The sequence below is a fragment of the Palaemon carinicauda genome, chromosome 5 (genome assembly GCF_036898095.1).
Source record: "Palaemon carinicauda isolate YSFRI2023 chromosome 5, ASM3689809v2, whole genome shotgun sequence".
Taxonomy (NCBI): domain Eukaryota; kingdom Metazoa; phylum Arthropoda; class Malacostraca; order Decapoda; family Palaemonidae; genus Palaemon; species Palaemon carinicauda.
Window position 1 is genome coordinate 84,971,750 of NC_090729.1, and position 25,000 is coordinate 84,996,749.

Genomic DNA, 25,000 nt, shown 5'->3' on the forward strand with positions numbered 1-25,000 from the left:
GCCCTTTGCATCAATAGACGTAGGAGATGATGATGATGATGATGATCGAATATATATATATATATATATATATATATATATATATATATATATTATAGATATAGAAATATATATATATATATATATATATATATATATATATATATTATAGATATATATATATATATACACATATATATATGTATATATAGATATATAAATATACACATATATATGTATATATATATATACATACACACACACACATATATATATATATATATATATATATATATATATATATATATATATATATATAAAATCATATTCTGCCAAAGTCCTTCTGTCCAGGGTTATTGTTTCTACACAGTATTGGTATTTCCCTTGGCACTGCCTAGCACGATTTCTGTTGAATTTACAATGATTACAATATATACTGCATAGGACTTCAGCTCCCAAAGTCTTGTACAAGTATTTTTTTTGTATAACAGACTTCTCTACAGAGAGAGAGAGAGAGAGAGAGAGAGAGAGAGAGAGAGAGAGAGAGAGAGAGAGAGAGAGAGAGAGAGAGCCTGATATACTTTACGTTTATAGAGGATAAATATTAAGATGTAATTTTTAAATGCAAGAGATTGTAAGAGTATTATTATTATTATTATTATTATTATTATTATTATTATTATTATTACTTGCTAAGCTACAACCCTATTTGGAAAAGCAGGATGCTATAAGCCCAGAGGCCCCAACAGGGAAAATAGCTCAGTGAGGAAAGGAAAAATGGAAAATAAAATATTTCAGGAAGAGTAACAACATTAATATAAATATTTCCTATATAAACTATAAAAACTAAAACCATAGGAAAAGAAATAAGATAGAAGAGCGTGCCCGAGTGTACACTCAAGCAAGAAAACTCTAAACCAAGGTAGTGGAAGACCATGGTACAGAGGTTATGGCACTACCCATGACTAGAGAACAATGGTTTGATTTTGGAGTGTCCTTCTCCTAGAAGAGCTGCTTAACATAGCTAAAGAGTCTCTTCTACCCTTACCAAGAGGAAATTGGCCACTGAACAATTGCAGTGCAGTAACCACTTGGGTGAAGAAGAATTATTTGGTAATCTGTGTTGTCAGGTGTATGAGGACAGAGGAGAATATGTAAAGAATAGGCCAGACTATTCAGTGTGTATGTAGGCAAAGGGAAAATGAACCGTAACCAGAGAGAAGGATCCAATGTAGTACTGTCTGGCCAGTCAAGAGACCCCATAACTCTCTAGCGGTAGTATCTCAACGGGTGGCTGGTGCCTTGGCCAACCTACTACCTAAGTAAGTCTTGGAATTTATGATATTACCAAACCCATTCATAAAATACATTACTACATATGGATAATACTAGTAATTCGAGTACTCTAAAGGGTCCATTGTTGTATGAAAAATAACGGGTACTGATGAGTGGGTCTTTGGGGGACAATAAATATAAACTAATTAGTTGCATTTACAATTAGACGTTTATGAGAACTAATTGATCCAGAAAAATATATGTATTTGTGTGTAGAATTTATCACTAAGACGAAATAGTTTATATTAGGTTAAGGTGTCTGATTTCAGTTTCAGCTTCATCAGACTAGATGCACATCAGAACGGCAGCCTGGCAAGACCAAAACCCCACTGTGGTGCTCAACCACAGCATGGGGCCTCCCTAGTATATAGCTTAAACTTCTGGGATCAATCTGCTGCCTTGCGAATACTAGGCGAACACGGTACCACTGTACTTGATTTTTTTCTGAACTCTTTAAGTGTTAATTGCTTTAAATCCTTTACACTTGGAAATACTTGAGTCCGAATTTCACCTTAATATTACATATCTAAATTAAAAGTTTGACATATATAGTTATGTAGATTAAAAAAACGACGGTAATCTTGGACGCCAAAATGAACAAAATTTTTAAGACAGAAATAAAATTCATTAGAAATATGCTTCCTAATGTTTCCCCCCACCCCCAAAACTATATTGATAATTTGAGTCCCATTTCACCTACAATACTACAATCTAAGAAGGCTATGAAATACTGTATACCATTATTTGAACGAAAACCGAAGGTTTGGACGAACATTTCTTGGGACGTAGGAAACAACCATACATTACAAATGTACTTTGTAACATTTCACCCGCCCCCTTCCCTAATATGACACATTGAAAATAATGATAAGATATTTTACTCCCTGTACAAAGAACCTCCTCTTCATATATTCAGTTTGAACTTACATTCGATGGTAAATAAGAAAGGGAACTTTACCTTAAAATCTTGTTTTCCAGAAGTGCTTATGAATTGGTTTGGATGTCGTGCCAAGTATGGAGAGATGTGTCGAGATGAGATGCTCAGTAAAAACCTGGAAGTAAAGAATGAATTATTTTCTTTTCCTTCGTAAGTTTAGAATAGAATACACTTAAGCACATCGGTAGAAAAGAAATCAGTGACAATATAAAATGTTTGTGTTGAATAAACGATGGTAAGCAGCTCTTCTAAGAGAAAGACACTCCAAAAATCAAATCACTGTTCTCTAGTCTTGGTTAGCGTTATAACCTATGTACCATGGTCTTGCACTAACTTGGTTTACAGATCTCTTGCTTGAGGGTATACTCAGGCACACTATTCTTTCCGTTCCCTTATTTCCTTTCCTCACTGTTGGATCACTTGCTCTTCCAACTAGGGTTGTAGCTTAGTTAATAACAATGATAACACACTACAAAATACACTGTTCTCTAATTTTGGTAGCGTTATAACTTCTGTACCATGGTCTTGCACTGTCTTGGGTTAGAGATCTCTTGCTTGAGTGTACACTTTGGCACACTATTCTATCAGTTTCCTTATTTCCTTTCCTCGCTTCGGTTTATAGCATCTTGCTTTTCCAACTATAGGTTGTAGGTGAGCTAATAAAAATTATAACAATAAAAATGATAACAACAAAAACCTTCTCTGCGGGTATGAAAAAAAGGTGGACAGAGATTACGTAATCATATGTTAATTATTTATTTATATTGTGAGAGCAGCGACAACATTCTCCTTCCTGCAAACCAACACTTCGGTATTGTAAGAATAAAAGAACTTCTCTCCATGACTTCTTTAAACTTTTTTTATATGAAACTATTATTATTATTATTATTATTATTATTATTATTATTATTTGCTAAGCTGCAACCCTAGATGGAAAAGCAGGATGCTACAAGCCCAGGGCCCCAACAGGGAAAACAGCCCAGTGAGGAAAGGAAACAAGAAAAAAATTAAGAATAGCAACAATCTTAAAATAGAAATTTCCTATGTAAACTATGAAAACTTTAACAAAACAAGGAGGAGGAGAAACAAAAGAGATCAGTGTGCCTGAGTTTACCCTCAAGCAAGAGAACTCTAAGGCAAGGCAATGGAAGACCATGGTACAGAGGTTGTGGCACTACCCAAGACTGGAGAACAATGGTTTGATTTCGGAGTGTCCTTCTCCTAGAAGCGCTGCATCTGCCTTTGTTGAAACTAACGAAACAGTAGCAGAGAATTGGAATTCATGGACTTTTACCTGCGATTTCAATCTTTTTATTAATAATTTGATTTTTCAAACTTTCAAATTTATCTTGAATGCGAAAATCACATATAAATGAATATTCAATCAACGAAACGAAAGATTATTTATGCCAATTTTATGAAATTGTAGTCTTCATCGTTCACTTCAGATTTATAAACGTTCAAAATAAAAAAATTAAAACTAATAATGCCCAATTATAATTATTACATTTAGTAAGTTACGTAATAATTCGACAATTGAAACATTTTAGACATTTCACGGTTTAGAATATTGTCAGGTCGAATACATTTAAAAAGGTGTACTATAGATATTTTTAACATTTATCTTATTTTCATAGTCTGCATAAATTGCACAACTCACGATTAATTTCTTGACAACTAAATTCAGTGTATATTAATACAGAATAGCAAAAGTGAAACCGAATTAAATATAGGTCTTCTTTGAAATGTTTGAAAGACTAGCTAAAAGGATATGAGGTGCGCAAGAAGTGAGGGCGGTCATGTTGAATAGAGAGTTACTTGAGGAAGTAGATCAGCTTTAGTACTCGTCAGGCATGGAGGAAAAAAGAGAAAAAATCAACCATATGTTTCTTTTGATGTCCGCTATCCCCCAAAATTGAGGGAACTGCCATGGTAGATAGAATACACATTTTACCAGCTGTTTCTTATGTAGCATGAATCAAATAACATTCCTAACACGTACTTGGCAACATATTTACTTTTTAGCCATTCACACAAAGGATTATCAAGCCTTTATGAGCGATCTGACAATCAGCATATGTATCCTGTCTTAGGACGGAAATTTACTGATGGCACATCACTTACAGTATGTTAAAGGAAGTCTGACCACTATTCTTCCCCACAGTTATTCCTGCATTAAGTGCCCAGCTGCCTGCTGCTCCCTTTCCAATGCCTTCTATCAAAAGCAAAGTCTGACTCCTAGTTAGTAAAACATTCTACAACGTATGGTGACAAAATTTTATTTTATTCTTACTACACATATAGACCCACATAAAGTCTCAAAATATGTGAATATTAATCTTCCCTGAAATCATAAAACATTTCGTTAAATACATGTCAAAATTTGTGTTGAAAGACACAAGAGAAACTAAAAAGAACATCATTCCTTTTATAAAGTAGTTCCTTTTTTATTTACAAAACCATGGGGCAGGGGAGTTAACCATGTTAAACAAGTTCGTCCTAAATCGCAAGAAGATGATAAAACATTAGCAAAGGTAACCTCTTTAATGTTTTAAAATCTATTTGTTCTTCTTATGTAATCAAAGTATCTTGCATGGACCCAAACCTTTCTCGCATGAGAGGATCACAACCATTCAGATGGCCGAGAGCTGCCGTATACATATAAATATACATCACTTTATAAACGAATTTCAGCCTTCAATTCTTCTCCAAATCAAACCATTCAAGCACTCTTGCATGGGGAACACTGCCCATTGGTGTAGTAGTCACCCCTTTTCAGAGAAACAGCAAATGAAGTTATAGAAAACAGCAACACATGGTGACGTATAGTCACCCGTTCACAGAGAAACAGAAAACGGAGTTATAAAAAACAGCAATACAGGGTGAAGTATAGTCACCCTTTTAAGAACAACAGAAAACGAAGTTATAGAAAATGGCAACACAAGGTGAAGTATAGTCACCCCTTTTCAAAGCAACAGAATACGAAGTTATAAAAACGACTTCACATGGTGAAGTATAGTCATCCCTACACAGAGTAATAAAAAAAGTTATAGAAAACGGCAACACATGTTGAAGTATAGTCACCCCTTCACAGAGTAGCAGAAAACTAAGTTATAAAAAACGGCAACACATGTTGAAGTATAGTCACCCCTTCACAGAGTAGCAGAAAACTAAGTTATAGAAAACGGCAACACTTGGTGAAGTACGGTCACCCCTTCACAGAGCAACAGAAAACGGAGTTATAAAAAATGGCAACACATGGTGAAGTATAGTCAACCCTTCACATAGCAACAGAAAACGGAGTTATAGAAAACGGCAACACATGGTGCAGTATAGTCACCCCTTCACAGAGCAACAAAAAACGTTGTTACAGAAAACAGCAACACATGATGAAGTATAGTCACCCTTTTAAGAGTAACAGAAAACGAAGTGATAGAAAACGGCAACACATGGGGAAGTATAGTCACCCCTTTTCAAAGTAAAAGAAAACGAAGTTATAGAAAATGGCAACACATAGTGAAGTATAGACACCCCTTTTCAAAGCAACAGAATACGAAGTTATAAAAACGACTTCACATGGTGAAGTATAGTCATCCCTTCACAGAGTAATAAAAAAAGTTATAGAAAACGGCAACACATGTTGAAGTATAGTCACCCCTTCACAGAGTAGCAGAAAACTAAGTTATAAAAAACGGCAACACATGTTGAAGTAAAGTCACCCCTTCACAGAGTAGCAGAAAACTAAGTTATAGAAAACGGCAACACTTGGTGAAGTACGGTCACCCCTTCACAGAGCAACAGAAAACGAAGTTATAAAAAATGGCAACACATGGTGAAGTATAGTCAACCCTTCACATAGCAACAGAAAACAGAGTTATAGAAAACGGCAACACATGGTGCAGTATAGTCACCCCTTCACAGAGCAACAAAAAACGTTGTTACAGAAAACAGCAACACATGATGAAGTATAGTCACCCTTTTAAGAGTAACAGAAAACGAAGTGATAGAAAACGGCAACACATGGGGAAGTATAGTCACCCCTTTTCAAAGTAACAGAAAACAAAGTTATAGAAAATGGCAACACATAGTGAAGTATAGACACCCCTTCTCAAGGTGATAGAACACGAAGTTATAGAAAATGGCAACAAATGGGGAAGTATAATCACCCCTTCACAGAGCAACAGAAAACAGTTATAGAAAATGGCAACACATGGGGAAGTATAGTCACCCCCTTTCTAGAACAACAGAAAACGGAGTTATAGAAAACGACAGCAAAATCCCCGAGTCTCTTGTGATTCCGAAATTTCCTTCTGACGAAGCCCCATCAATTACGAAGGACACGAGAGTGTCTATGCAATTACCCGAAGGGAGTGGGACTTCACAGGGCATCCCAAGATCTCATTACTACGAGTAAACAACACCTGCCAACAGTAATTACGGCCCAACAACAACTTCAACACCAAATATCATTGCCATAACAGTGGTCGTTTCAGATCTCCAGCACCAAGACGCAATGATATCGTTGATTTGAGAGAGTGATATTATGCGTTATCAGATTTAATGTAAATTTCAAGAGCAATAGCGGGATGCCCTCATAAGGTCTCGTTATTGGCTCTCTCTCTCTCTCTCTCTCTCTCATACACGCTGGAACACACACGCAAACACAATCGCACACATGCATGCATTCATATATATATATATATATATATATATATATATATATATATATATATATATATATATATATATATATATATATATATATATATATATATATAATATATATATATATATATATAATATATATATATAATATATATATAATATATATATATATATATATATATATATATATATATATGCGCCATCTCTTTGTTGACGTCTCACAGGATGTAGATACAGGAGAGGAGGTTCCTAGCCCCCCCCCCCCCCGTCCTGTCCCCTTTAGGCGCCTCTTACGACACGCAGGGATAACGTTGGCGTTATTCTTGTTTTTATGCCCCCGCGGCCACAGGGGGCTTTTATGTGTCCCCGCACTCTAGTTTTGGGGTGTCTGAATGTGCGTGGATGTAGTACGGTAGAGAGTAAAATATGTGAAATTGGAAGTATGTTCAAGAATAGAAGGATGGATGTATTGGCCTTGTGTGAGACGAAGATAAAAGGAAAGGGTGAAGTGATGTTTGGTGAAATGTCTGGTAGAGTGTCTGGGATTGAAAGGGGAAGAGCGAGAGAGGGTGTGGCTTTATTGCTGAGTGAATGGATGACAGGTAAAGTAGTGGAATGGAAGGAGATATCATCTAGGTTAATGTGGGTAAGGGTTAGGTTGGGTAGGGAATGTTGGGCGTTTGTCAGTGCGTATGAGCCAGGTAGTGAGAAAGGTGAAGAAGAGCGGAATGAGTTCTGGAATGAATTAACTAGGTGTGTAGAAGGACTGGGTAGAAGGAATTATGTAGTTGTCATGGGTGACTTAAATGCTAGAGTGGGTGCTGGAGAGGTAGAAGGTGTCATTGGGAACTATGGTGTACCAGGTGAGAGACTGGTAGATGTATGTGTTGAGCAAGAGATGGTGATAAGTAATAGCTTTTTCAAAAAGAAAGATGAAAATAAGTTTACATGGGTAAAAGTGGCAAATGGAAGAGTAGTAGAAAGGGCATTAATGGATTATGTGTTGATAACTGAAAGAATGTTTGGAAGATTGAAAGACGTGCACGTGTTTAGGGGGATGGCTAACGGTATGTCTGATCATTTTTTGGTGGAAGGAAAATTAGTTGTAGCAAAAGAATGGGGGAATAGAGTAGGTGGATGTAAAAGGGAGATAGTGAGGGTTGAAGAGCTAATAAAACCGGGGGTAAAAAGTAAATACCAGGAAAGGTTGAAAATGATATATGACGAAGTGAAAGTAAGAGAAACTGGCAATTTAGAGGAGGAGTGGAAGTTAGTAAAAGAAAATTCTGTTGGGATTGCAAGTGATGTGTGGGGAAAGAAGGTTGTTGGAGGCAGCATGAGGAAGGGCAGTGAATGGTGGAATGAAGGAGTGAAGGTAAAGGTGGAAGAGAAAAAGAGGGCGTTTGAAGAATGGCTGCAGAGTAATAGTATAGAGAAGTATGAAAAATATAAAGAGAAAAATGTGGAAGTAAAGCGCAAGGTACGTGAGGCAAGGAGGGCAGCTGACCTGAGGTGGGGTCAGGGATTGGGTCATTCATATGAAGAGTAAGAAGAGTAAAGAAGGCTGGCTCAAGGATCAAGGATAAAACAGAGAATGCAATCTTAGAAGTACAGGGTGGTTTTAGAAGAGGTAGAGGTTGTATGAATCAGAATTTTACAGTTAGGCAGATATGCGAGAAATATTTAGCAAAAGGTAAGGAGGTGTATGTTGCCTTTATGGATCTGGAGAAAGCGTATGATAGAGTTGATAGGGAAGCAATGTGGAATGTGATGAGGTTATATGGAGTTGGTGGAAGGTTGTTGCAAGCAGTGAAAAGTTTCTACAAAGGTAGTAAAGCATGTGTAAGGATAGGAAATGAAGTGAGTGATTGGTTTCCGGTGAGAGTGGGGCTGAGACAGGGATGTGTGAAGTCGCCGTGGTTGTTTAACTTGTATGTTGATGGAGTAGTGAGAGAGGTGAATGCTCGAGTGCTTGGACGAGGATTAAAACTGGTAGACGAGAATGACCATGAATGGGAGGTAAATCAGTTTTTGTTTGCGGATGATACTGTACTGGTTGCAGACACCGAAGAGAAGCTTGGACGATTAGTGACAGAATTTGGAAGAGTGTGTGAGAGAAGGAAGTTGAAAGTTAATGTGGGTAAGAGTAAGGTTATGAGATGTACAAGAAGGGAAGGTGGTGCAAGGTTGAATGTCATGTTGAATGGAGAGTTACTTGAGGAGGTGGATCAGTTTAAGTACTTGGGGTCTGTTGTTGCAGCAAATGGTGGAGTAGAAGCAGATGTACGTCAGAGAGTGAATGAAGGTTGCAAAGTGTTGGGGGCAGTTAAGGGAGTAGTAAAAAATAGAGGGTTGGGCATGAATGTAAAGAGAGTTCTATATCAGAAAGTGATTGTACCAACTGTGATATATGAAAGTGGGGAATGAAAGTGATGGAGAGACAGAAATTGAATGTGTTTGAGATGAAGTGTCTAAGGAGTATGGCTGGTGTATCTCGAGTAGATAGGGTTAGGAACGAAGTGGTGAGGGTGAGAACGGGTGTAAGAAATGAGTTAGCAGCTAGAGTGGATATCAATGTGTTGAGGTAGTTTGGCCATGTTGAGAGAATGAAAAATGGCTGTCTGCTAAAGAAGGTGATGAATGCAAGAGTTGATGGGAGAAGTACGAGAGGAAGGCCTAGGTTTGGGTGGATGGATGGAGTAAAGGAAGCTCTGGATGATAGGAGGATAGATGTGAGCGAGGCAAGAGAGCGTGCTAGAAATAGGAATGAATGGCGAGCGATTGTGACGCAGTTCTGGTAGGCCCTGCTGCTGCCTACGATGCCTTAGATGACCGCGAAGGTAGCAGCAGTAGGGGATTCAGCATTATGAAGCTTCATTTTTGGTGGATAATGTGGGAGGGTGGGCTGTGACACCCTAGCAGTACCAGCTGAACTCGGTTGAGTCCCTTGTTAGGCTGGGAGGAACGTAGAGAGTAGAGGTCCCCTTTTTGTTTTTGTTTCTTTGTTGATGTCGGCTACCCCCCAAAATTGGGGGAAGTGCCTTGGTATATGTATGTATGTATGTATATATATATATATATATATATATATATATATATGTATAGATATATATATATATATATATATATATACATATATATCTATATATATATATGTATATGTATATATATATATATATATATACATATATATATGTATATATATATACATATATATATGTATATATATATATATATACACATTATATATATATATATATATATATATATATATATATATATATATGTAGGTATATATATGCATATATGTATGTATATACATTATATCATATATATATATATATATATATATATATATATATATATATATATATATATATATACATACTGTAAGATGTAAATGAAGGTAAGTACATATGTATGTATTAAATCATACGAAGAATAAAATCAGAAGAGTTTCTATTCCTTTTCAACTCCGTTCTGAAGCTGTTCAAAAGAAAAAAAAAGGAAAAAAAATCTCAACGACCCACGATTGGCTCGCCTTAGAATGTTGCCGATATTTGCAGCCCTGATATTTTGGCAGCCATCTTTCCACTCCAGCTAACGATCTCCATTGTGTTCCATCGCCTGAAATGCTGACCTACTGCAATAAAGGAGGTCCTTCAATATTGGAATAATTTCCAATTTGGGCATTTCGACTATTGGCCACACTTCAAGATATATCTATATTCATATGCTGTGAATGTTCCATGGCGCTGGAAGAGTTACAATTTGAATAAGTTTTACTGTATATCATTAAAATAAAAGAAAAAATGCAGAGGTGTTACGAGTGTACTGAAATGGTGTGTGCCCCTGTTGAGGATAATGGGTGGGGAGGGAGTGAGGAGGGGTTGAGAGTGAGTGAGGACAGCTTGGGAACGAGTGAGGAGGGCTTGGGAAGGAGTGAGGAGGGCTTGGGAAGGAGTAAGGACAGCTTGGGAGAGAGTGAGGACAGCTTGGGAAGGAGTGAGGAAAGCCTGGGAGGGAGTGAAGACGGCCTGGGAGGGAGTAAGGACAGCTAGGGAAGGAGTAAGGACAGCTTGGGAAGGAGTGAGGAAAGCCTGGGAGGGAGTGGAGACGGCCTGGGAGGGAGTAAGGACGGCTTGGGAGGGAGTGAGGAAAGCCTGGGAGGGAGTAAGGACAGCTTGATAGTGAGTGAGGATGGCCTGGGAAGGAGTGAAGAGGGCTTGGGAAGGAGTGAGGAGGGCTTGGGGGGGGGAGTGAGGAGAGCTTGGGAGGAAGTGAGGATGGCCTAGGAGGGAGTGAGGAGGGCTTGGGAGGGAGTGAGGACAGCTTGGGAGGAACAAGAATGAGAGGAAGATCGAGGAAAAGGTTGAGAATTAGTTAGCGAGATAAGGTGAAGGATGACATGGAATGGTGAATATTAGTGGAAGAGGATGCCTTTGACACAAGGCACTGGACAGGGCGCACCGACCCCTAAATGTAGGGAAATTCTTTTTTTTTTTCTTCTAGAATTCAATTTGTTTTAATGTACAAAATCTGACAACACTTACAAGATTACAATGAAATGCAATTAATTACCAGATATTATATGGTATCAGTACTTAAGGTCCAGGGTCCAGGGTGTTTGTAACTGACTTATCTATCAGTGTCCATATGCTTCTCTATGACCCCATCTGTGGAGTGAAGAGTCTTACTCAGTGAACTATCAATTTATAAGATGTCTGATGGGTTTAACCCATTAATAATTTCGTTGTAAAAAATGAGGTCATAATAAAGCTATACCTAAAAGGTACAAGGTCAAATGGATAATGGCCATGGTTTAAAGGGTTTAAAAGGCGCTCATGAATGGCAGAGACAAGGGACAGTCACATTACCCTATCAAGCTGGACAGCGCCCAACCCCCCTCTCTACCTAAGTTAGGACCAAGGAGAGCCAGGCAATGGCTGCTGAGGACTCGGCAGATAGACCTATAGGCTATCCCAAAGACCCCATTCTTAGCTTACAAGGATGGTGAGGTTGCAGCGACCAAAGAAACTAAAAAGTTTGAGAGGGTCTCAAACCCCAGTCTGGCGTGCACCAGTCAAGGACGTTACCACATCAGCCACCACACCATTGTGATTAAATGTGTTTGAACGTGCGTGTGCGTGCGTGCGAAAATGTCTTCCATAAGTAGCAATTTCCCTCTTCCTTTCCTTGCCCTTAAGTGATTTTCTGCGCAAAAAAAAAAAAAAAAAAAAAAAAAAAAAAAAAAAAAAAAAAAAAAAAAAAAAAAAAGAGAAAGTGCAGCACCAGTTTCCAGTCCACCGCAGGCAAAGGCTGCATACATATGTAAATATATACATTTCATTATCGGTAATATCAGATGGTGACAATGATTGTATGTTAAGGACAAATACATTAACGAAAAAAATATATATTTAAAATTATTGCTACTAAAATTATTACAACTTAAAAAATCTATCATTTTCATTCCCTTATTCAAGTCTGGAATTTTGAGATTGCATAACCACGCTGGCTGTTGTGGATTGGTGATGGTAGAAGACTTTAGTATGATCCCTCACAGCAAATCAACCTAATATGGATGGCCCTGACTAGTACAGCAGAGCTGATCATAGCGATACACAGACCCTACAATAACCTAACTTAATCAAGTTTAATTTTACTTCCCAAGTTTTCATATTTTCAAAGCAAAAATACCAATAGCTCCTGGATACATATTTAGATTAATTCTCCCCACGACCTAATTTCGGAAAACTGGATTTATAAAGCGGGGTTTACACAGTCGAACTGTTCGTCGAAGAGGGTTGTCAAACCTGCTTGTCAAATGGTTCGAAGAGGTGGCGTCTGTCGCAAATGCATAAGGTTTGTGAACAATGAAGGCCCGCTTACAAAAGTCAGGCTTGATCTGACTTTATTCGAACCATTCGACGAACGTGATCGACAACCAAGTACCCCGTTCACACGCTCGAACATCACTCCAAACACTAGTCTGTCGAACCACGTTCGACCGTGTAAACCCTGCTTAATGGAATACAATCTGCAACACAATACGAAACGTTCCAAAAATAATTTGGCAGCAAAACGTATTGCAGAACGTTTTTTGATACTTTTCTATAGACCTTTGTTGCATAGCAAGTGCAATTCTGCTTCTAATCACCTGAGCTTGGTGGTTCAATGCCTCTGTTAAAGAAGTGATTATTCACAGGTTTACAAAAAAACACCTGCAATGTATTGCTTAGTGTTAAAGAAATAATTTTTTTACAAGTCTTTATAAAAATAACCCTGAAATGTATTGCTTAACGTTGAAAAGGGGATTCTTACAAGTTTTTACAAAAAATAAACCTGAAATGTATTGCTTAGCGTTAAAAAAATGATTTTTTACAAGTCTTTACAAAAATTAACCCTGAAATGTATTGCTTAACGTTGAAAAAGGGCTTTTTTTACAAGTTTTTACAAAAAAAAATAACCCTGAAATGTATTGCTTAACGTTGAAAAAGGGCTTTTTTACAAGATCATGAAATGTATTGCTTAACGTTAAAGAAATATGTTTTTAGAAGTCTATAATAATAACCCTGAAATGTATTGCTTAATGTTACAGAAGTAATTTTGTACAAGTCTGTATAAAGTCAAAAAAGTAATTCAAGACAGTAGACTAACATACTCTCTTCCGAAAAGTAATCAGAAAAATTACATTAAATTTATTCATATTTCCTCATTCTTTATCTTTCCCAAAGGTCAAAACAGTCACTCATGATAGACCAGCATAGGTTTTCAAAAAGTAATAATAACAATAATACTTCATATCAAGAAATATATTTTCCAAACTTATTCTTACATTTTTTGTTTTTTTAAGTTTTTATAATTTATATATAAAAGATTGATTTCAAAGTTATTACTTTTCTTAAAATATTTTAATTGCTAATTACTTCTCTTGTGGTTTCCTTATTCCTTTTCCTCACTAGGTTATTTTCCCCGTTGGAGCCCTTGGGCTTATAGCATGCTGCTTTTCCAACTAGGGTTGTGGCTTCGCAAGTATAAAAAAAAAAAAAAAAAAAAATAATAATAATAATAATAATAGTAAAAAATAATATAAAAATAATAAATAATAATATAAAAATAAATAAAAATAATAAATAATAATAAATAATACATAATAGATGATGATGATAATGCTGATGATGATGATGATGATAATAATTATATTACAGCTGCTCTAGTGAATGCCAAATGATGCTAAAACTGACAGGAATATAAAAAAAACCTTTTGTATTAAGCCCACTGGAAGATATATAATTGTTCCTTTGACGTTAAGCCCCGAAATACCAAAGGGATCTCGGCAAGAATAAATTCTTCATGAAAGGGCTTGGAAGCAAAACCTCATTCTTTGCAACGCTTGAATGTTCTTCTCTCACCAAGCAGCGTGAATTTAAAAGTCAAGAAGAGAGAGAGAGAGAGAGAGAGAGAGAGAGAGAGAGAGAGAGAGAGAGAGAGAGAGAGAGAGAGAGAGAGAACTAATTTGCGACATCAAAGAGGAGTGAAAGTCAGAATGGCGTGAAATCCTCTTCTGGGTTTGGAGCCCGAAAGAAAAAAACCCGAAGTTGTTGCTTAAGAAATATTATGATTTAATCCAGAGAGAGAGAGAGAGAGAGAGAGAGGGGGGGGTTAATCACACGTAGGCAATTATCGTAATTAATCCACAGCCTAAATTCTAGATATTCTGATACATTTCACATTACAAGATGGAATGTTTAACATATTTGTACGGTAATCTAGAGAAGAAGAAACCAGGCTCGTGTTGTCCTAATGTAGGCTATAATAAGCAACAACTGTCCTAGTGTAAGCTATAATAAACAATAACTTTATGCCCTAATGTAAGCTATAATCAATAAATATGACCTAGTATTGCGCTAAATTCAATAATTGTTCCCTAGTGCAAGCTATAATAAACGATAACTGTGTCCTAGTGTAAGCTATAATAGAAATAATTGTGCCCTAGTGCAAGCTATAATAAGCAATAACTATGTCCTCGTGTAAGCCATAACAAGCAATAGCTGTGTCCTAGTGCAAGCTATAAACAATAACTGTGTCCTAGTGTAAGCTATAATAAACAATAATTGTGCCCTAGTGCGAGCTATAATAAGCGATAACTGTGTCCTAGTGTAAGCTATAATAAACAATAATTGTGCCCTAGTGCAAGCTATAATAAGCGATAACTGTGTCCTAGTGTAAGCTATAATAAACAATAATTGTGCCCTAGTGTAAGTTATAATATACAATAAAATGTCCTAGTCTAATCTATAATAAGCAACGACTGTGTCCTATTTCCAGCTATAAGCCCTAACTGTGTCCTAATAAAAGCTATAATCAATAACTGTGTCCTAGTGTAACCTATAATAAGCAAGACCTATGGCCTGATGTAAGCTATGATAAGCAATATCTGTTTCCTAGTGTAAGCTAAGAGTATATGCAATAACTGTGTCTTAGTGTAAGCTAATAATGTTTGTGTCCCAGTGTAAGCTATAAGCAATAACTGTGTCCTAGTGTAAGCTATAAGCAATAACTGTGTTCTAGTGAAGGCTATAAGCAATAACTGTCTTAGTGTAAGCTATAAGCAATAAGTGTGTCCCAGTGAAAGCTTTAAGCAATAACTGTGTCCTAGTGTAAGCTATAAGCAATAACTGTGTCCTAGTGTAAGCTATAAGCAATAACTGTGTTCTAGTGAAGGCTATAAGCAATAACTGTCTTAGTGTAAGCTATAAGCAATAAGTGTGTCCCAGTGAAAGCTTTAAGCAATAACTGTGTCCTAGTGTAAGCTATAAGCAATGACTGTGCCCTAGTGTAAGCTATAAGCAATAACTGTGTTCTAGTGAAGGCTATAAGCAATAACTGTCTTAGTGTAAGCTATAAGCAATAAGTGTGTCCCAGTGAAAGCTTTAAGCAATAACTGTGTCCTAGTGTAAGCTATAAGCAATGACTGTGCCCTAGTGTAAGCTATAAGCAATAACTGTGTTCTAGTGAAGGCTATAAGCAATAACTGTCTTAGTGTAAGCTATAAGCAATAAGTGTGTCCCAGTGAAAGCTTTAAGCAATAACTGTGTCCTAGTGTAAGCTATAAGCAATAACTGTGTCCTAGTGTAAGCTATAAGCAATAACTGTGTTCTAGTGAAGGCTATAAGCAATAACTGTCTTAGTGTAAGCTATAAGCAATAAGTGTGTCCCAGTGAAAGCTTTAAGCAATAACTGTGTCCTAGTGTAAGCTATAAGCAATGACTGTGCCCTAGTGTAAGCTATAAGCAATAACTGTGTTCTAGTGAAGGCTATAAGCAATAACTGTCTTAGTGTAAGCTATAAGCAATAAGTGTGTCCCAGTGAAAGCTTTAAGCAATAACTGTGTCCTAGTGTAAGCTATAAGCAATAACTGTGTCCTAGTGTAAGCTATAAGCAATAACTGTGTTCTAGTGAAGGCTATAAGCAATAACTGTCTTAGTGTAAGCTATAAGCAATAAGTGTGTCCCAGTGAAAGCTTTAAGCAATAACTGTGTCCTAGTGTAAGCTATAAGCAATGACTGTGCCCTAGTGTAAGCTATAAGCAATAACTGTGTTCTAGTGAAGGCTATAAGCAATAACTGTCTTAGTGTAAGCGATAAGCAATAAGTGTGTCCCAGTGAAAGCTTTAAGCAATAACTGTGTCCTAGTGTAAGCTATAAGCAATGACTGTGTCCTAGTGTAAGCTATAAGCAATAACCATGCCTTAGTGTAAGCTATTAGCAATAACCATGTCTTAGTGTAAGCTATTAGCAATAACTGTGTTCTAGTGTAAGCTATAAGCAAAAACTGTCCTAGTGTAAGCTATAAGCAATAACTGTGTCCTAGTGTAAGATTTAAGCAAAAACTGTCCAAGTGTAAGCTATAAGCAAAAACTGTCCTAGTGTAAGCTATAAGCAAAAACTGTCCTAGTGTAAGCTATAAGCAATAACTGTGTCCTAGTGTAAGCTATAATAAGTTACTGTTGTGTTATATTGAAAGCTATAAACAACTGTGTCATAGTGTAAGCTATAGTAAGTCATAATTGTGTCATAGTGTAAACTATAAACAATAACTGTGCTCTAGTGTAAGCTATAATAAGCAATAACTTTCCCATTGTAAGTTATAATAAGCAATAACTGTCTCAGTGAAAGCTATAATATGCAATAGCCGAGTTCTGTTGTCAGCTATAAAAAGAAAACCCTACGCAAAACGAGCACTGAAATCACTTCTAAATGAATAAACAAACCTTACTTAGCCCTGTTGGAGCATTTGGGCTTATAGCATCTTGCTTTTCCAACTAGGGTTGTAGCTTAGCAAGTAATAATAATAATAATAATAATAATAATAATAATAATAATAATAATACGATTGGCAAGTCTTATTTCGTCAATTTCTGATGTAAATAGGAATTGGTATTAACTGCTAAATGAAGCTTCACAACGATAGTCTTCTTTTTTCCCTCGATGTTAGAAGGTCTATTTTTAACATTGGAGTTGATCCCCCCACCCACCGTCCAATACATTCCATTACCCACAATTACTTTATTTTCATTAAGTCTAGTCGAAAGGGGTATTACATGACCCTCCCACGAGTCCATCCCTTCCTTAAGATGTCTCTAAACCCATGTAAAAATACGCGAGTTTCAGGAAAGTACACGTAAACCCCCTATCCCAGACACTAAGCGGGTCAGCATTATGTGTTCAAAGAGCGTTGCTGCAACATGAGAAGATTAGAGTGTCTTTTTAAGAGTATCGTGGAAACATTTCTTTCGCCAAGTAAGCCATTTTCAAGGCAGATGAGGCCCCTGGTGACAACCCCCCCACCCCACACTTCCTCTTTTTTTTCCCAAGGATCATAAATTGTATTATACGGCCTCTCGAAGGATCTAAGATAGCCTACTCATGGGCCGAAGTCTTTTTTTCCTTTCGTCATTTTACTGCCCGGAAAAGAGGTTGGATTTTTGGAGAAGAAGAAGAAGAAGAAGAAGAAGAAGAAGAAGAAGAAGAAGAAGAAGAAGAAGAAGAAGAAGAAGAAGAAGAAGAAGAAAATTTGGAAAATAAATGTATGATGCTACGTTGACTTTTCTCCATCCTATTTATATATACATTATATATATATATATATATATATATATATATATATATATATATATATATATATATATATATATATATATATATATATATATATATATAAATAAATTTTTGCATATTTGGACGTGTTTTTCATATTCAAATAAGCCATATATATTTTTGATACATTAATGTCTGGATTCTTTTAACGACCTCGGGATCAAAACACCAGGCGAAATCACACAAAGACAAGAGCTTGTGACCGGCAGGGAATCGAACCCTGGTCTGGTAAACTTGTAGAGACATACATACATACATACATATACATATATACATATATATATGTATATATATGTATGTATATATATGTATGTATATACATATATGATGAATATATTTATATATACATATATAGATATGTAACATATATATCATAAATAATGTACATATATGTATATACAGTAATCTCTTGAAATACTGCGGATTACTTATCGTTTCTTATGTATATTTGCAAATATACAAATGGATTACGCGTATATCGGGAACTCTTATATTGCAGGTTTCTGGGTACACTTAAGTAATAAAGTATATACTCGGTTTATCTTACGATCTCTCATAATATGCCACCCTCAGATTTTCTACCATAAAAAAGTAATTTATCATGATCTCGTATATCATACCAGTTTCTTCATCAGATCCATAAAATATAAAAAGATTAACCCCTATTCCTCCACCTCTTTATGACAACTGCTAGTTCAGTAAGTTAAAAATCAAAAGAAAATGATAAAAGCTATAATAGTATGCACAAACAAATGGAAAATAACTGACTTGTTACAAATGATAAGTAGAATAGGACAGATATATTACAGGCAGCCCTGCTTAATCGCAGATTCTTTCTTCGCGATTTTGATGTTCACGCTACTAAGAACCGTATAACCATTTGCATAAAACATCCCATATTTGCAGTTTTGCGACAAGTACTTTCGCGGTCCGACAATTTCAAACGGACCACACTCCTGTGAACCTAGCATTTTTGCTGAATTTCCCTCTTGTCACCTGTAAATATCCAATGCACTTAGTGATTTTACTATAAACTGTGATACATACGTTCAAATACCCCAGAGAGTTGCATCACGCTTCAGACTTACTGTGTAGAACTTCATACGTAAACGGTTAGTGGTGTTGTACAGATGCTTTTTCCTTTAACTTTCATTTTGTTAGTATATTCATTGTGTAATTTTCTAGTGTTAGTGTTATATTAACTACTGTACAGTACTTTGTACAAAATACTTTATTTTACAACAAAAATGTAGATATAGGCTAGGTCAATGGCGAGTTTAAACGGCACAATTCGACCTACCAAAAAAGGCGAACACTTACGAGTGTTACATTACCTAATCAAGCTGTACTGTTGAGATAGTCCCGTACATACATTACAGTAATATACAGTACAGTATCACCAAGTGGTATATTAGATAGAAACAATAGTGTTTTGTTATTATAAGGGTCCTGATGACTACTGTTACTGTTTGTGTACTGTACTGTAGTTTTACCGTGTACAATACTCAGTACATGAATGTAAATATTCTGTACACTTGCTGAAATGTGTTCATTCTGTAATACAATACTTCTACAATGATAGAAACCAAATAAAAAAAACATTAGTAAGTACTAGAGACCATTTCTTTTAGCAAGGCATATTTGCACAGACTTGCAGCGGTGCCCTTTTAGCTCGGAAAAGTTTCCTGATCGCTGATTGGTTGGACAAGATAATTCTAACCAATCACCGATCAGGTGCCCTTTTTCGCTCGGAAAAGTTTCCTGATCGCTGATTGGTTGGACAAGATAATTCTAGCCAATCAGCGATCAGGAAACTTTTCCGAGCTAAAAGGGCACCGCTGCAAGTCGGTGCAAATGCGCCTCAATAAGGGAAATGGACTATAGTGTGTTAGTTGACCACACACAGGCAATGGGCAGCGAGTTGTTAGGTTAGGCATTAACCCATTCCAGGACTCCATGCGATTTTTGATAAAGTGCGAAGTAGATACGGATGTTAACTATTTTTCTTCTTAATTTATTCATATTTCTATTTTCTTTATATATTTAACCTTTTATAAACCAACTACGCACTCTTAAAACACCTTGAGCTTAAAGTTACTTCATAATAGACATTTCCTTTTATATATATATATATATATATATATATATATATATATATATATATATATATATATATATATATATATACACACACATTTATGCACTGACTAAAATTGGACCATTCATTATCGTTATGTACTGCCTGACCAGGCTACGTCATTAACCAAACTAGTTTATATATTCATTTATTGTGATAAAGTAAAGTTGTAATTAAAATAAACTGAATTTTGATTCGTTTTATATATATATATATATATATATATATATATATATATATATATATATATATGAGTCTGTATTTTATATTATCATATATATACATTTATAAATAAATTATATATAAACATGTATGCATAAAAATTATATATATATATATATATATATATATATATATATATATATATATATATATATGTATATATATATATATATATATATATGTATATATATATATATATATATATACATACACATTATATGTATATATATATATATATATATATATATATATATATATATATATATATACATTTTAACGGTTTTGATACAATTATGTAAGCTCAGGAAATGAAAGTAATATTAGAGGTGATAAGAGTTACATTCTACCTAAAATAAAAAGGGACACAATGTCAACCAATATTATATATATATATATATATATATATATATATATATATATATATATATATATATATACATATATATATATACATATATATATATATATACAGTATATATATATATATATATATATATATATATATATATATATTAGAGAGAGAGAGAGAGAGAGAGAGAGAGAGAGAGAGAGAGAGAGAGAGAGAGAGAGAGAGACAGAGAGAGAGAGAGAGAGAGAGAGAGAGAGAGAGAGAGAGAGAGAGAGAGTCACTGTGTTCTATTTATTTTAAATAGAATATAGCTTCTACTACCTCTAGTATTAACTTTTTTATTTCTAAACTGACAAATATATCTATACCTTTACAAAGGATATTGTTAGCAATATGGAAATTAATTTGAAATCAAACCAGAAAAGGCAATCAAATTTGTTCACAGACTTTTATCAATCAATGTTTCCTCATTGATATTGCAAGTCGAGACAGTAATGCATTTGTTCCAATCATTTGGGTAATGCCATAGCCTCTGTACCATGGTCTTCCACTGTCTTGGGTCAGAGTTCTCTTGCTTGAGGGTACACTCGGGAACACAGTTCTATCTAGTTTCTCTTCCTCTTGTTTTGTTGAAGTTTTTATTGTTTATATATGAAATATTTATTTTAATGTTGTTACTATTCTTGAAATATTTTATTTTTCCTTGTTTCCTTTCCTCACTGGGCTATTTTCCCTGTTGGGGCCCCTGGGCTTATAGCATCTTGCTTTTCCAAATAGAGTTGTAGCTTAGCAAGTAATAATAATAATAATAATAATAATAATAATAATAATAATAATAATTTCACGTTATGGTGATCAAAACTGCATTGATATTTACTTGCCAAAGCTTCAGATTTGATTAATGGCCAGTTATCAAACCTCTAGAATATTATAGGATCGAAGCAAATTTTAAATATATTTTGATGCATTATGTTAATAAAAAGAACTGAAAAAAAAAATCATATAATGTCTGTTCATTTCGTTGTTAATAAGGTTTGGCGTCGGAGGGGGTCAAGACAAGTTTGGGGTATAGCCATTTCAGAGCAAAAATTGGCTGAGAAATTGGGGCTCTATAAAGAATTTGGCTAAACCATCTTCATAAGGATAAAACTGATACAGTATTCAAAGTCGAAAACACACACTCTCTCTCTCTCTCTCTCTCTCTCTCTCTCTCTCTCTCTCTCTCCTCTCTCTCTCTCTCTCTCTCTCTATCTATATATATATATATGTATATATATATATATATATATATATATATATATACATATATATATATATATACATATATATATATATATATATATATATATATATATATATATATATATATTTCTCTATTATATATGTATATATATCTATATAAATATATAAATATATTTCTCTTATATATATATATATATATATATATATATATATATATATATATATATATATATACTCACACACACACAACAATAAATCCAGCCGTTAGGTCCGCTGCAGGACAAAGGCCTCAGAAATGTCCTTATTCATATATGGAGCTTGGACAGTTTCCATCACCACGTTCTCAACTGTTGATTCTTTATGATAGGAGACTTTAGTTTGGTAGCTCGCAACGAAACCAACCTAGTATGGGTGGCGCGCATAGTATAACATAGCTGATCACAGCAATAAACAAACCCTTTCACCAAGTTAAGGAATTATTGCTGATTTAACATAATTGTTTTAGAAATGAAATACTTCTTATGGAAAAGCTTGACCTGACAATTGCACAACTTATTCAAATGTTAACACTGATATAATCCGTCTGTTATTTACTCTCTATGAAGAGATATTCCCCCTTCGCCCATTAGATCTTTCTAAAGACCACATTCACACTGTACAACTCTTTATAATAATCCTTATCTACGAATTTCCTATCGCCTTCCCTCACGCTTTTCAATCTTCTTATCACCACCTTCCTCCATTTCTCCTCTTTCTCATGCTCTTATCAATGAATCCTGCTGCTCTCCTCGTCAACTATATCATCACTTCTCTAAATCTTCCCTTTCTTGAGGATTTCGTGTTAAGTCCACTCCATTTAATTCCTTTTAATGCAAATTTCCACAATTTATATTTTGGCCTCTGACATTGAGCTCTCTGCTGGTTTGCCCTTGATAAGATAGGAGAAGTGTGAAACTTTGTTTATAATCAGTTATGCAGCCTTAGAATATATATATATATATATATATATATATATATATATATATATATATATATATATATATGGTGGAGGTAATAAAACCTCTGTTTTAAATTAGTTATGCAGCCTTTGAATATATGTATATATATATATATATATATATATATATATATATATATATATATATATATATATATATATATATATATATATATATATATACATATATATATATATATATATATATATATCTATATATACAATATATATATATATATATATATATATATATATATACCCATGGTAAAGTTTTAGATTCAACCAAATTGGGAAATGTATTATATTAATATATTTTCCTAGTAAAGCACGTGAAAACAAAAAACTTTCTCTCAATACATTATTGACGCTGATGTCTACTTACAGAGATAATTATATCAGTTAATGTAGGTCTGCATTTTATTTCTAAGTGTTTTGTATACCTTTACGCTGCCACGGGATCTAGCTCTTGTTCGTTTGTATGTCTGTTTTCATCTTACTTGGCTCCGCCCCATTGCGTAATGTGACAATATTTACTTGAATGCGCATTTGCTCCTCCCACTAATGTCGCTCCTCCAATCTAAACACTACTGGGTTCTTTTCAAGGGTTATTATTGGACGATTCATTGGTCTCTCAGTCTTGTTTCAAGGATCTGTTTTTCGTGCAATATAACATTGTAAACGATAGTATTTTGTTTTTTTCCCTATTTCATTATGGGAGAAACCCGTGATTGTCGTTTGTTTTCGGTTTTCAAAAGTTCCGGTTTCTATATTTTCATCACACGTCACTTAACTGTCATGGATCCTCCGGTACGGTGGTGTGAAATATGTCGTTATTCCTATTTTGATGTGATCGGCCGATTTCATGGGAATTATAATGGAACTCCTGAAGTAGTGAATCGTTTTCTAAGGGAGCATTCCGTATTACCTTTAAGTGTCCAGTGTGGTAAATGTGATTCGCCTTTACATTTTCGTGAGGATAGACATGTGTGGTATTGTACCAAATCTGAACGTATTCCAGTACTTGATGATTCAGAAGAGGGTCAACCACAACCTTCCACATCTTCATCGTCATCTTCCGTTTAAGGTAAGAAGTGATTTAACAAAATATATATATTCAAATTTACCCCTGGTTAAAGGGGGGGTCGCAGGGGGGGGCGAAGCCCCCCCCCCCCGGTAGTGGTACAGGGCCCCTAGGTTAGGTTAGGTGGGTTTGTTAGGTTCTGTGGTGCCCTGAAAATTACTGTGGCCTTAAGGGGGGGTCGCAGGGGGGGCGAAGCCCCCCCCCGGTAGGGGTACAGGGCCCCTAGGTTAGGTTAGGTGGGTTTGTTAGGTTCTGTGGTGCCTTGAAAATTACTGTGGCCATAAGGGGGGGTCGCAGGGGGGGCGAAGCCCCCCCCGGTAGGGGTACAGGGCCCCTAGGTTAGGTTAGGTGGGTTTGTTAGGTTCTGTGGTGCCCTGAAAATTACTGTGGCCTTAAGGGGGGGTCGCAGGGGGGGCGAAGCCCCCCCCGGTAGGGGTACAGGGCCCCTAGGTTAGGTTAGGTGGGTTTGTTAGGTTCTGTGGTGCCTTGAAAATTACTTTGGCCATAAGGGGGGGTCGCAGGGGGGGCGAAGCCCCCCCCCCCCCCCGGTAGGGGTACAGGGCCCCTAGGTTAGGTTAGGTGGGTTTGTTAGGTTCTGTGGTGCCCTGAAAATTACTGTGGCTTTAAGGGGGGGTCGCTGGGGGGCCCTACCCCCCTCCCCCCGGTAGGCCTAGATAGGGGTATGGGGGAGGGGTGATGGAACATTAATTATTCATTTATTGCAAATATCATTCAATGCCCCAACACCCTCCCCCCCTTCCCCCACCCAAAACCCCGGTTCCCAAAGGGTGTCCCCCATAATTGGTGGGATGAACTAGGGTATACATACTAAATCTCTAAATCGGTTGGTTTGCAGTCAAAATAAACGTTAAATTCATTGAAACCACACTATTT

The 25,000-nt window shown here is 35.8% G+C and overlaps 1 long non-coding RNA gene across 6 annotated transcripts in view; it reads right to left on the reverse strand.

Moving 5' to 3' along the window:
• The window catches only part of LOC137641355 (uncharacterized), a 535,183-nt gene that overhangs the window by 449,770 nt on the left and 60,413 nt on the right, over positions 1-25,000 (reverse strand). For all 6 annotated transcript variants that reach the window (XR_011044499.1, XR_011044497.1, XR_011044501.1 and 3 more), the window contains exon 2: positions 2,273-2,366. This is a non-coding gene — a long non-coding RNA (uncharacterized lncRNA). The remainder of the gene's footprint in view (positions 1-2,272; positions 2,367-25,000) is intronic.